Below are 15,064 nucleotides of genomic sequence, written 5' to 3' on the forward strand. Positions count from 1 at the left end.
GACTGTAATGAATAAAAGGAAACATTATTGGGGTTACATGGATTAGTAACTATCACTATTCCCTTAAATAATAATGAACACTATTGTATACGCATATAGCCAAAACTAAACAAAATTGTTGTTTCAAATGTTGTTATAGGGACACTAGCTAAATAGCCTAATATTTGCACAACAAAAAGTGGGTAAAGTAACACAAACCTTTAATTGATGAGAAAAATAAGAAATCTAAGGAGGAGATGGCTTTATTGCAACCAATTATATCACCAAGTACAAGATCAATCACATTACAAGACAAGAAAAAGATGAAAAAGAGTAGAAGAGATCAGGTAATATTAGATGAAGCTATCATACTTTCAATCTATGATCATACAAAATTGGATTCTGATGCTATGATAAATTATGGTGAATTGTGAAGGGGAAAGATGCAAAAGAGAAAGATAGGAAGTGAAGTACAAACAAGTATTATAAGATGTAAAGGACATCTTATTACAAATTATTCTAGATGCACTAGCCAATGACAAACCTCCAATGATTGATCAATTAAGTTTACTTGTAAAATAGGTAAATGCACCTGATGTTGATGTTAATGAAAATTTGATACAATGAGAAGAGAAAAGAATAGAGAAGAAGATTATATATGGAGAAACTAAATGATTCCATTACTGCTCAACAAGTTGAACTTGGTGGTATTACAACCGAGCTAGAAAATATTCTTAAGGAGATAATCCACCTACTCCAATAGTTATGTGATGTACTACATTTGACACAATATATTTTAAAGAAAGTTGAAAAATATTAATGAGGATTTAAATAATAGTGTTTCTAAGTTAACTAAGATACCTTAGTTAATCTAGGTTGATTTAAGTAAAGACATGGACAAGATGCGAAGACAAAGTCTTGAATTTCAAGCACTCTTGATACCTTACTTGGAACTCATACAAAATAATGTTAATAAGGTTAGATAACTTATTCTTACTCCTAAAATGTCTATTATTTAACATGTGATTGAACTTTGAATGGAGATACATCCACAACACTTGGCATTGGATGGCCACTTGGTAAATATTAAGTCTATCTCTCTAATATTTGTAGACCACTATTTTGTTGGATAGAGTAATTTCAAACTACTGATTTCTTTAATGGAGTTCCTAATAAATCTCAAGGTTCTCATTTAGGTGACCAATTGCTAGGAGCTCCATGAATATTTCCTGATAAAGTCTATTGCCAATCAATATTGTATCAAAAATTCAAACTAATTAGGTATTGAATTAAACTTGATAAACAAATGATAGAGAAGGAAAACTTTAAGCATGAACAAGATCATAAATCATATGACGATGACATATTGCAAATGATTAACTTATGCTTAAAGAATGATAAAGTTTATTGTTAATCAATATTCTATCAAAGTTCTTAATAGATTAGGTATTGAATTTAATTTCATACATGCACATATCTAATTTAATGTCATACATGAACAAACATGTAAAAAAAACATATCATATCATATGTCGTATATGAACAAACATATCATATATTAACCAATAATTCCATAAGTCGAATAATGTCATACATCAAATATAGAATGTCATATACATCAAATGTGTATCGAATATGTCCACTAATGCCTATATATATACATGTCTAGATCAACTACATCTTTTCCTTCCCACGAGGGGAAGGAAACAAGTCTCTCAACGTCCTTTGTTGTTGTGTGGAGGGAGACGGTGGAAATGACAGGGCCCTCCTAACACGCTCACTCAACCTCTTGTTGAGGCTCTTCTCTGGCTCCAACTGATACAAAGAAAGTAGATATGAATCAATATTTATTATACGTTGAAATCAAATATATGTACACACAAAATCAATTATTTTCTTACTGCCAACAAATAGTCACTCTGTAAGTTCACCTCAAATGGTCATGGACGATCAGGCGTGATGAGACCCTACAACAATTTAATAAATATAATCACTTATAAATACACACATCACCAACAAAAATATTGTACCCAAGTAAATATCACCAAAGTCATCTTATACCCACCAATTCCAACCCAAGTTCTGATTGTGGGTCCAAGATATTTAGAGTGTGTGAAATTTGATCTAACAACTTATTTTTGGGTTTACAAAGAAAATACATGTCATAAATGGTAAGATAAGGTCCAATAAATGAAAGGAATTATTTGATTGAAGTTGAAATAGAGAAGCACACTTATAGATAAGGGTAACCTTGAGTTTTTAAAGAAAATGAATCAATATAGGACTTAAATAATAATTTGAAGATCCAATGAGTGTTAGGAGAGTGTGAAATCAACATAGGAACCCATAATGTATATTAAAATGGGGCTAAAATTAATACCAAATAAGTGTTCTTACTTTTTCAAATGATACATGTAGTCCCCACTTTATTGGAAGCATGTGTCCACCTCATGCACACAATAAAGTAGAAGAAAAAAAGAGAAAGAGGTAAAGATTTTGGGAAAACTACAAGGAGATTAAATATCACCAAGCTGAAGGACCCAATAATATTAACTATTACATTCATTTGCAAGGATACATAAAAGAACAACAAAATCCTAAAGCTTACTAAGATTCCAAGTCAACTAGTTGAAGAGACCTCACTCAAGAAAATGTCTCAATCTCAAGCATTGTGTTGAAAAAGCTATAGCAAAAGCTCAAGTGGTCACTTGAGAAAAGAAAGAGCAAAAATAAAAGATAAGAAAATACTCAATGATTTATCCCACTAGCATAGCTATAAGAGTATGAAAAGAAGAGAGAAGGGCCATGAATCCAAAAGTCTAGTAAGTTATCTTATCCAAGTTTATTTTGTATGAGAGGAGGAGGAGGACAAGAATGAAAGAATGTAGAATTTTGTTATGGTAGTTCCATTCATCCCAAGGAAACAGTGAAGGAGAGTTGATAGTGTTGATTCCAAAAACTAGAGTTTCTTTGAATCCTAAGGATATGCCTAATTCTATTATCAAGTTCAATATTTGACTTTCGCCTATGAATAATATTAGTTTAAAATAAAAATTCTCTTGCACTTATGACTCTACTAGACCAAGGTGAGTATATCTAATCACCAATTATATCTTTAAACTTGACTATTATTTATAGAAAACATATAACTTCCATCTTGTAGGTCCTACTCCTAGTTGCAATCAACTTGGAATACAACTAATCTTCTATTCCTATCTTTAATTTTAATTTCATTATCTCCTACTCTTAGTCCTCATACCTTTATTTGATTTTCCTGCTTCTTCTCTACTTCTAACTTCAATATGTTCAAAACTACCCCTTACCACTTAGTAAAACAAAAACAAGGTTTCGATCCATAATTAAAAGAGTATCAATAGGCCTAACATACATATTGCTTGTGTAAAAACCATAAAAGCTATAGTAATATATAAACAAAGGTTAAAATTAGAAATTTTGAGATTAACTATTATAAACAACAACTAAAACAAAGAAAATTCTTTCATACCTCCGTCAGTGGCTGTGAGCTAGCCACAGCTGTGGCCACTCCACTATCAATAGACTGTCGCAAATGAGGAGGTGTGTCCGACATCATGAGATGCATATCATACAATACACGTTACATCTAACATGAAACATAAAATAAATATAATCAAATGAATTAAATTAACATGAAACAATTGTACCTGTGTGAAGCTCATATGATGTCTATGCTTCGAGTCTATGGTAAAGGTTGAGGTTCCTGTGGAGAACTGATGCACATGCATAAATTTTTTTTTCAATCCTTAATATGATTATGTAATAAATATATGTATTAATTAAAATGATTAAATCGATACATACCTCAGGACTTGTGGAAGGGACAAAAAATGGGCCTGGAGGATCGCTGCTAGGCCCAGCAACACTCTGACCCTGAATTTTGAACAATGTCAATAGATGCTAATTAATTAATCATTCACTATACATATGAAATGTGATCAAAATAGTAAATTATAATTGTAATTTACCTGTGTTTCAATGCCAAATGTGTCATTCAGGAACTGATTGGTGACAAGACCATCATCTGCACCATCTCCAGCACGAGTGCCAAATGTGCATAGGGATCCGCATGAAGTGCACATGTGACCACAATGTATAGAAGGCTCCCCCTCAACTAATGGGCTCATGGAATGGATGAAGATTTGCATCAAAGCATTAATGGTCCCTAGAGTGTTGGCCTCTAAATTTTCCTTCACAACTGAAGGAATAGTCACATGCTCACATTATGGCTTGACCACAGGTGCCCTAACTACATTAGGGTCATGACGTACTCCCGGCCTCTCAAATGATGACCCCCACCTCTACCCTAAGAGTCTAATATAGCAAAATAATTGGGGATCTCCCCAAGGACAAACTCACAATATAATTTCTTCAAAAACTACATGGGGACCTCGTGATTGTTGCAAGGAGGGGCATCAAAAACCATCCACCATCTATCCCAAAAATTATTTCTAATAGCATCGTGTATGCACCAATGGATGGTGAATCGTTTAGTACCCTCTCTAATAGTATTTTTCTCACCGGGTTTTCTAAATAATGCGCATATACTACCTTTTGGTATTTTTTTTTTTTAACATCTTCATATGACAATTTATTTGCATAAAATCTCTTTTGTTCATCCCTCTTAACCCGCAAAATATCTAACTGACCACTAACTAAGGCTATCTAGGTTTTAATGGATTTGAGGGATGATGTCAATTGAGCCCTCATTGGATTGGTTTGTCTGAATTCTTTCAACTGAGCAATGAGTCTTTCTAATTCAATATTGCCTCTCACTATTTCATTTATTATATTTTCTTGTGTGCCTGGCAGAGGTCTTGCAATTGGTTCGAGTTGTGGAATTTGTTGTTCTTCTTGAGGAGGGTTTTGGTTTTGAGGTTCTTGAGGGTTTTGACATTCTTGTGGATTTTTCGGTTGATTAGGGAAATTTCCTAATAAAAAATCAATTGAAATCCAAATAAATAAACAAATCTAAATGAAATTTGTAAAAAGCCTACAAAACAATATTAAAAACCTACAAAACAATATGAAAAACATATCAAACAATGAAAAGTTAGGTTTGTATCACTTACAGCATCATCGTGGGTGTGCTTGTGGTCTTGGATTTCGATGACAAGGAGGCATTTTGGCAAATGGTGGTGAAAATGCTATGTTTCCAACTCGCGTACGCACTGCTTGTTGTAGGAGTAGAAGAAAATACTGATGAAAATGATGGGCTACGGGTCTGCAGCCCATCATATACACTTTTTTTGTTTTGGTAATAGTGCGCACACGATTTAAAATAGGAAAAAAAATTGCTTGTCACCTTTTTGGCACCACAAGTCGGTGCATTGACCCAGGTTCTATAGACAGAAATACTACTTTCAGAAATAGGCCCTAAATTGGCAACTGACTATCAAGTGCCTAAATCATACATTGGAGGGGTTCTTTGATTCATTATTCTTGTTCTTTGGGGGTTCATTGATTAATCTCATGGAGGATTATTGTTTCACATGCCGGCATGGCATTAGACCCAAGTTGACAAAAAGAAACTATCACAAATGGGGTGATACACTCCTTGATCATCTAAGAAGAGAGCATAAGGAAGTATTTCTTTATTTAAGTTCCAACAAATTGATCTCTAACATTGAAGAACAACCACCTATTGGTAGACTAGTCATTATCATTCTTACTAGTCTCTCTTCTTCTGATTATTATAAGCTAGTCACCAAGATATGGTCTCCACATGATCTTTGGATGTATCTTTGGGAGAAGTATGGAGATTCAAACATTCCTCCATTCCTAGAAGATAGTTTACCTCCAGTTAGTGTTACATCCTCTTTAGATGAGATCGTACCTCCAACTCCTATTGCTCATATTGATCATGTTCCAACCATAGGTGTGTCAAATTCAGTGCAGTAGGACCCTTTATGTCTTCCTACTTTACCTTCATGCGATAACTTCCTTTCCGCACTTACATGCCTATTCATGGAATCTCACATTGAATATGTGGGAGACACTATTGATGATATTCGTCTTCTCTTCTAGGTGAATTCATCATTCATTGCCACAATGATAGATTCATGTACTTCAGCACTACAGGGTACACTTTATCTTTCAGGTGATGACTTCTTGCCAGACATTTCAGCTCTATTCTTGGAGTCACACACAGTAGATTTGGAGGACTTATTTGATGATCTACCACTTCTCTTTGTTAAGGATGATCCTTCTACAGTTGTGAGTGCCCACTCTGACCCTCATGTCCATTCTCTACATGATCAATCTTTATGGGCCAATATGATTGTGGATACTTATGTACAACATCTGTAGGAGGTCTCTTTGTCACTTGAGAAGACTGTTGGTTCCTTGAAACAAGTTCTACATCACTCCTTGTTCGCTCTGCACTTCTTCTTAGCAGTTTTGGAGGAAGCCATCATCAGCATCGACACAGGAACACTTGAATAGGTTTTAGAGACACCATTCATCATAGAGATTCCTTCTCCATTTTTCTTTTGTATATACTGGATGTATGTCATAATGGGGGGGTCTTGATTACTCCGTCCATCAATGCATCCCTATTTATCTCTCTTTTTGGGGGAGGGTTTTTCCCATGAGGTTTTTCCTCTTTCTCCACTTTATGAGAGATTTGCATTTCATTATGTACATGGGTACCTAACATGGCCTAGTAGCTAGGACCCATTATGCATTTTCATCCTAGTTTTCATAAGCTTAAGGGAATTCCCCTAAGTTGCACTTAAGGAGGGGTGTTGGTGTAAATACGTATTTACTATTTACACTTACTTAAGTTTACTTAGGTTAATGCATATTTTTATTATTTATTTATTAGCCACCTAGGAGTATGCGTACTCTTGTGAGTTGTCATGTCTACAACACTGGAGTTTGCACCTCTTTTATGCACATGGCATCTACAACACAAAAGTTAGCACACTAATTAAGCACATGGTGTCTACAACCTTTTCATTCTTATCCACTCATCTAGAATGATGGATAAGGCATGTGCTTAGTTGTCATGATGCTTATCTTATCTCCTAGTTCATTCTAGAGACATTCTAGATGCTTCCTAAGAGGCCTTTATATACAGGCACTCCTAGTGTGTTTATGCATCACATATTGAACAGAGCAATGTATTAGGACATACTCTAATTAATTGATCATATATATTTTTCGTCTACAATTGTGCTTGTTTTTGAGTTCTTAGTACCTAGGTGAATTTTGCCCTAAGGCAAATTATTTCATGGTATCAGAGCTATACCAAATTCTTACACTACCTCCAAATGACCTACCACCACCCCTTCCTCCTTGATTGCAACCTCTTTTCCTTCCATCAAATTTTCTATTTAACTTCTCCTCAACTTGCAAGGAAAACTAGTATGCCTCTTCAATGCTAGTCATTCTAACCAGACTTAACTCCTCCTGAATGCTAGATCTTAACTCATTAAGATAATGAGCAACCTTCTCCTTGTTTACTTCTGCATGCCCCACCCTAATAAGGACTTAGCAAAACTCCTCTATGTATTCCTGGATAGATTCTCCCATTTTCTTTAAACCTTGCATCTTCTTGAACAAATCAAGCTCATAATCAAGATGAATGAACTGCTTCTTTAGTTTGTCCACTCTGTGATCCCATCTTGTGATTTTCACCTTCCCTCTTCTATTTCTTTCCAACTAAACCTCTTGCCATCGAATTTTGGCATGGCCTTTCATTTTGGCCTTCACAAACTCAACCCTATCATGGTCCTCAATATCCTCATACTCAAAATATTCCTCTAGCTCATTGATCCAATCAATCAACTCATCTGGGTTTCAATTTCCTAAAAACATACCGACTTCAATTTTAGGTCTTTCTTCCAGCTTAGAAATAGCCCTAGAAAGCTTCTCCTCTGCCTAGTTTAGGACTTCTCCATCTCCTTCCCCTTCTTGCACAATATTTCCTTCTTCATTTTCCTCCTCACTTGTGACCTACAACAATATTCATCCCTCTATGGATCTCCTCTTGCAATGCCTAAAGTTGTCTCTGGAGTGCTCTAACCTCAGGAGGAACAACTCTAGCCCTTCCACCATGCTCCCTTTGTGAAGGCATCTTCTCACTATATCAAAACCCACAACCACACAATCCTGGTGCAAACTACCTCATAGTCAGTGCTCTGTTTACCCACTTAGGAAAACACACTCGGATACCACTTGATGAGGGCACAACCCAAGACAAAATGAACACAATAGGAAAAGGGAAATATTATCATCAAAAGTGATATTCTATTACATTCAGTACAATAGAAATAGACTCAACAACATGCCCTATTTGCTTACAATGTTATCAAATTCTAGAGAAAACCCTTCTCACAATATCTTCTCTGAAACTTCACCAAAAACTATGTTTACAATGCCAAAAATGACCTTAAATAACTTGAATTAGGTTTAAAGGGTTAGGAATACATTTTATAATATTCCATTTGGCATCCACCACCAAAATAGAAGGTTTTAGAAAACACGTCAGAAGTCGGTGCAAAATTAGAAGAATCCAAAAATGGTAGTCCAACTTCTGGAGGCATAACTTTTGATCCAGGACTACAATTGACAAACTATTTACATTTTTGGAAAGCTCTCCAAGTGCTCTATAGCCCTATGAATGAGATTTTCTCATCCTTATTTTTCAAGCCCGTACAAGGCCATTTGGTGCCTCAAATCTAACTTTGAAGCACTCTTAAGGAATCTCCAGGCAACTTAAAACTGTAATAACTTTCACCCCGTAAAGCCTTTTGACCTTTTTTTTTTTATGGAGTGCTTTAAATTACAAGTATAATCATCCCTCCAACTTACACTCTCCAAATCATCATAATTATGGCTCAATTACAAAATAACCTATTTTTTGCATTTGCACGTATCCAATGGTGTTCAAAAGCTCTAACCCAAAAAACCAATAGTGGAACTATGAGAGTTGGAATCTCTATTTGACCCAAATGGGTATCCAGAAGTGAAAGCGCATCACAAATTATGGCCTGTAATGAAAAAATGGTGTCTTTGAACAACAAGTTTGATAATGACATCACTGTCATTAAAAGGGGTGTAGCCATCTCCACTTAATGCAAGGTCGAGAAAAGAGGTGATGTAAAAGGCTATCTTTGATACTGTTACTGGACATAGCAAACTTAAAAAGATGGAATACAAAAGAACAATTTTTGGGTGGAAATAAAAAGCATAGAGGATGTTCAAATTTGGATTGGAGATCTTAGGTACCTAGTCGAGGACTAGGAGAATATAAAGTAGGCCTAATTTTCTCGGCCTTGGGTTTCCTATGCTCTTTTTTATTGTGTGTGTGTGTGTGTGTGTGTGTGTGTGTGTGAGAGAGAGAGAGAGAGAGAGAGAGAGTAGGGAGGGGAGGGAGAGGGAGAGGGTAGGGATGAAAATAGATAGAGATGTTAGTGAGTGAAGAGACAGGGGGACATACATAAGAAATAGATAGATAGTAATTATGGGGAATCAATAGTAAGAGTGGGAATAAGAGAAATGTGGTAGCTAGAGAAAGATAGTAAATAGAAAATGGAATAAAAAGGATTTATAGAGAGAGAGAGAGAGAGAGAGAGAGAGAGAGAGAGAGAGAGAGAGAGAGAGAGAGAGAGAGAGAGAGAGAGAGAGAGAGAGAGATGTTAGTGAATGAGAAAAAATAGGGATGAAAATAGATAGCGATGTTAGTGAATGAAGAGAGGGGGGCCACAGATAAGACATAGATAGATACTAATTATGGGAATTGATAGTGACAGTGGGAATGAGAGAACAGTAGTAGTTCATTTGATCTTAAAACACATTTACAACTATCTTAAGAAATTGTGATGATACAACTGCGCGGCGATATTAGTTTTACGAAAGTAAATATATTGGCATGTATACTTCCTAAAAGAGTAGAATGTTATGAATTATAAAAGAGCATTTTATTGATTTATTTAACTTTACCTTGCATGTGCATATAAATATTAAAGTTTTAAAAATAGTCAAAATTGAACGACATTGAATAAATAACATACTGGTGAATTAAAATTTACCAATAACAAGAAGTGTGTCATCTATAATTTAGTGTATAAAATAGAATATAGAGCTGTTAATCTTTGAATAATTAAAAAATATATTTTTTATTCCAATTTGAATTGGATATAAATACTTAGCCTGCTTCTTTATCAACCATATTTCTTTAGTTAATTAAACAATTTGATTGTCTTCTTTTGAAAGGTTACCATATTAAAGATTTTATAAATTATTCGTTAAATATTAATGTTGCTATGAGCATTGTTTAATTTATATTCACATTATGCATATTAAATTTGTGGCTTAGGGATCAACATTTATTGTATATAAAATATATGTAAAAAATATGTCATTAGTCTTAGTATTATAAAATGACATTTCAACTTAAATTGCATAAAGATGTTCTTTGGAATGAAAATGAAGGCAAAACCCTTTTGCTTCACTAAAGTGGTTAGGGATGTGGAAGCAATGAGGGAAAAATTTGAGGGAAGAATTATTTACCTTGAGAACAAACTTAAGGTATTAATAATAGTTTCTTCATCACAGTTCCTTTCAATTGTAAGGTTAGTAAGTACAACTCTAAAAACATTTGGAGTATGGTTAACAAATTTGATAAACTTCACCTACAAAAAATGGTGGTTATGATCTTGACATTAGGAGAAATAAAGATCAAGGGAATGCAAAAAGGGACAAAGAATCATGCACCCAAATAAGGGGAAACATTAAAAGATATGTGGTTTACACTGCATAGAATCTTAAAGATTTGAAAGAAATTTCTTTGTATACTTCTAGGTTAGAGGTTCAAGCCAATGAGTCCACAAAGAACCTTGTTTATGTTTTTCTATGCTTATGTTAGTGTTGTCTTTTTCCTAGTAGTTGTCTCTTGGTTTACTAATGCTTGTGGTGGAAAATTGTGTAATAGGGCTTTGCATCGATTCAAAACTTGTTTGAAGCTTGATAAAAAAATAAGGACACCTCAATTTCATTAAATGATCAATGTTTAGAATCTTCTCATCATTTTAGATAAAGTGAAACAATAAGTCTCAAATTTATTTTTTATTATAAGATATAGCTCAAACTTGAATAGATATCTTCAGAAATATATTCTTGTTTTTAGAAACCTTGACACAATTAAATTGAACATAATATTTTATGATAGATCATCAAATTAACATATGATTTCATGGGAAAAAATACCATACTTTCATGGTTTTCTTAAATTGTAATTTCATGATAATAAATAATAAACTAGTTTCTACTTTTTGAATAAATTATGGAAAAAAAAAAAAAAAAAATAGAAAACAATATCTTACTTCTAAAGTAAAAGATTCTGTATTTATTTTTTCATATGTACATACTTTGTGAATTACTTCTAGCTTACTAGATTGACTAAAGTTATAAATTTAATATTTTTATATATCATTCTTCTTTTACATAATCTAATATTTCACAACTAAAGCATTGTTCTTTAATTTTTCAAAACTTTTTTACATGTTAATCTAAGTTTTCCAATTTTCCAATTTTACTTTATTCTACATTATAATTAATTATATTAATGATTATATAAATCATTGGTTTAAAACTATTGTATATTTGTTGACCGGACTGATTGAATTAAGGAACATCTAGAAGAAGAAAAAACGATGGTTCTGACAATTAATCTCTATTTTTCCTTGAACTTTCCAATTCCAATTTATTTGATTACCCTCTATGCAATCTACTTTGACTATTTACTAATGTTGGTAGAACGTTTACTTTGTCTTCCATTGCTTCAGCAAAAATGATTTAAATAGCTTTCTACAGCGAGATCAAGCACGGTTTCTTTATTGATTTGTCAATTTTTGAGTTTTTCTCATACAGATGTGACATAATCAGGGACCCAGGAAATCAATTTAATATGTTGTTAGTGTATCGTAAAAGCTGTCTCGAATGCTTCGTTATTTTCCATGCAGATGCCGTCTAACACAGTAATCGGCATCTGTGGGGAAAAAACTTGACCAGCTAAACAATTTGAAGTGTTGATTAGTCTGCTTTCACCATCATACCTATCATTAACTTCCCTTTTTTAAAACAAATATGTACGAGGTACTGTTAAAGGTTTTGACATCACAATTACGAATTCAACTGACCTCAGATAGCAAATTAAAATGCTTTGACTGACCACGAGTTATCTTTTCTAGTTTTAACAGTATGAACTGACATACCACAAGCGTGGTGGTAAGATGTCTAGTGCATACTTTTCAAATTTATGACATGATTTAGCAATCTTTTGCGAAGTCCATAATAGAATGGTGGTAGTGTTTATTATGCGTCTTTCCGAAATGGAGATTATTGTGTGATGTCTATTGAAACATGTAATATGTATTAACATTTCTCCGTGAGATCTCTAATTTTAAATGGTAGTGTTTCCCATATCGTGATAGAAACTGCTAGCCCACCTCTCTTTATAATATTCTATTCAAATTCATGAGAAGACGTAATATATCTTTTATGAAATCGTTCTTGAATGATGAAAATGGTCACTGGTACAGATTTCCCTTTTGGACCATTTTAAGTCCCTCAAAATGTAGTAGTAATCAGTGAAATCGGATGGAAACAATAGAATAGTACGCAGGGGTGAGATATTTTATTTGTAAGAATTGTGTCTGTTGATATCATATCACGGCTATCCTTTCTACAAATTGTACAGCTGATCAATTTTCAAAAAATTGAAAACATCATGAATTTTTCCTAAAATTCTAACATTTGATCTTAATGATCTGTATAGTTTGTAGTCCAAAATAACAAAAGATTTAGAAAAAAATCACTAGGTGAATCTGGAAAAAAGAAAAGTTTGACTTTATTTTGTCTTTAGTACATTTTATTCGAAAATTAGCCTATACCAGTATTACCAATTGAATTTCAATGTGCTATTTGAGTTTCGAACATTCCCAAAGCACAGCCTTAAAATAAAAATTTCCCAAAGTACAGCATTAAAATATAATTTCCCAAAGCTCCCATCCAACCATATTAAATATGACTTCGCCAGAACAAAGACAGGATAGCTTCTAAGACACATGAACCCACTTGCCCACGCTTGGAACCCCATTGTTCACAACGAACAGCATGTAGTACCCCGCCGGCGCAATAACTGAATTCGGCGGCGCCGTCACAACTGCATAGTACGTTCCTCTGACTGACTTCGGAGAGCTTGATGCCAAAATGAGCATCCTCTGGTTCATGGAAAAAGAATGAGTTGTGAAGGAAGGCGCGTACAAATGGAACCCAATGTTCTGCGGAGTGTAATTAGAAACAGTGAACTGAACAGTGACGGTTTTGCCATAGTTTACTGAGGAAGAAGATAAGGCCGCAATGGTGGGCTTGTAGATCTGATACGCTCTGTCCAAGTAGTATGGACTGTAAGCTTCCAGTCTCAGCTCTGTTGGATAAGTCGTTCCTGAGAGAACATAGCCCACGTGGGGATTCGAACCCCCGACGAGGATCCTTCCATCGGGTAAGACATTTGCAGTGGAATGATACATTCTTGGAATGGTAGAGGCCGTCAGGGTCGAGAATCGAACCCCGGGCGATGAATTGGGTCTGTACAGAAACGGAGAAAAAGCAGCGTTTCTACCCAGCTCCCAACCGGCAGTCCCACTTTGGGCGCCGTTAATTATCAGAATTTCTCCGGTGGGAAGAATTAACATGTCTCCCATGACTCTCGGAGCAGGCATGTTCTCCATCGCCCAGCCAGGGTTCGAATCCGTAATCACAATTCTCCCGCAGCTCTGGAGCGCCGTCATAAAATTCCCAGCATTTGCGGAAGTGAAGGCCTTGTCCGGAGCGCCGCCACAGACGAGTATTTCCACTCGTTTAAATCCATCAGACGCCGCCAATGCCAGCATTGCAGATGAACCAGACGAGGGATAATTCCTCGCGCCGCCTGGCAGAGTAGGAAACGTCTTTACAACACGGTTGTTTTTATAATCGAGCAAGATCGAATCTTTGTTAGCAAAGACGAAGAGATTTCCATCGGAGGAGAGGTGAAGAAAAGGGTAGAGATTGTTCTCCACGTCCTTCACATTCGTCTGCCTCAAAATCGGCAGCGAATAATACCCTTCTCCAGACTTCTTGGGGACGAATTCATATGAAAAAGCCCGTCTGCCACCCACAACGATGACTCTGTTATCCGGCAGAATCTGATTCGTTGCATACCATCGCTCCTCTGCAAGATAATTCGACCTCGAGTCGTCCCAGTCGCATGCAGAATTACTGCAGGGAACGAAATAGCGCACAGCCTTGCCGCCGTCGTTGTAGCCGCCGGTGCTCACCAGGTCACCGTTGGCAGAGAACGAGCCAGAAGAGCACCACGTGTCGGTCATCACCATCAGAGGACGGAGGCCACCGGAAGCGATGTTGTATTCGATGGAGTGCGCCCAGCAGTCGTGCTTCAGCGCGAGGTCGTTATTATCATCTCTGCATCTCCCGCCGTCGAGACGGAGCTGAGAAGCACCGTAGTCCGTCCGATCGAACATAACAACGGTGTCTTTATGCGTTGTGGTCATATGCATCGCCGATACACCGCCATTGCTCACCACCAACTGCCATGACCCGCCCTTCACGTCCAGTGCGCCGCCACCCCACACATGCAACAACACCACAACCGCACACAAAAACACTAATCCAATCATTCTCATTCTGCCAATCACGTACTAAATGATAATGGCAGACAGATTGATTGTGCTCTTCTCTTCATGCAATTATGAGTATTTATACACACTCGACTTGCTGACGAAGGCGGTCTGAGCAAATCTAAAACTCCACGTTGAAGAGATGGAGTTGTTAAAGCCGCCAACGCCCCAACAGCTTTGAACCGTTGCGGATTTCTTGCATGGGGCCAGAATTCTCGCATGGAGACAGGATTTTTTAGCGTGCAGATATGGAGAGCTTCTCTACCAATCGAACACGTAAAAGGCGGCCTCTTCCACGAGCTTTCTTTTGCTCTCTGCAACTGGCTGAATGTCTCGATTTCGAATCTTAATTGTCTTAATTA

General features: G+C 35.9%; 1 pseudogene across 1 annotated transcript; it reads right to left on the reverse strand.

Moving 5' to 3' along the window:
- Positions 1-12,849: 12,849 nt before the first annotated feature.
- On the reverse strand, positions 12,850-14,783 carry LOC149577572 (aldehyde oxidase GLOX pseudogene; annotated as a pseudogene). The gene has a single exon (XR_016363641.1). The product of XR_016363641.1 is annotated as an aldehyde oxidase GLOX pseudogene (transcript).
- Between the last annotated feature and the right edge of the window lie 281 nt (positions 14,784-15,064).

This window comes from Cupressus sempervirens, chromosome 1 (assembly GCF_028749045.1).
Source record: "Cupressus sempervirens isolate cs-2001-9-10 chromosome 1, ASM2874904v1, whole genome shotgun sequence".
NCBI lineage: Eukaryota > Viridiplantae > Streptophyta > Pinopsida > Cupressales > Cupressaceae > Cupressus > Cupressus sempervirens.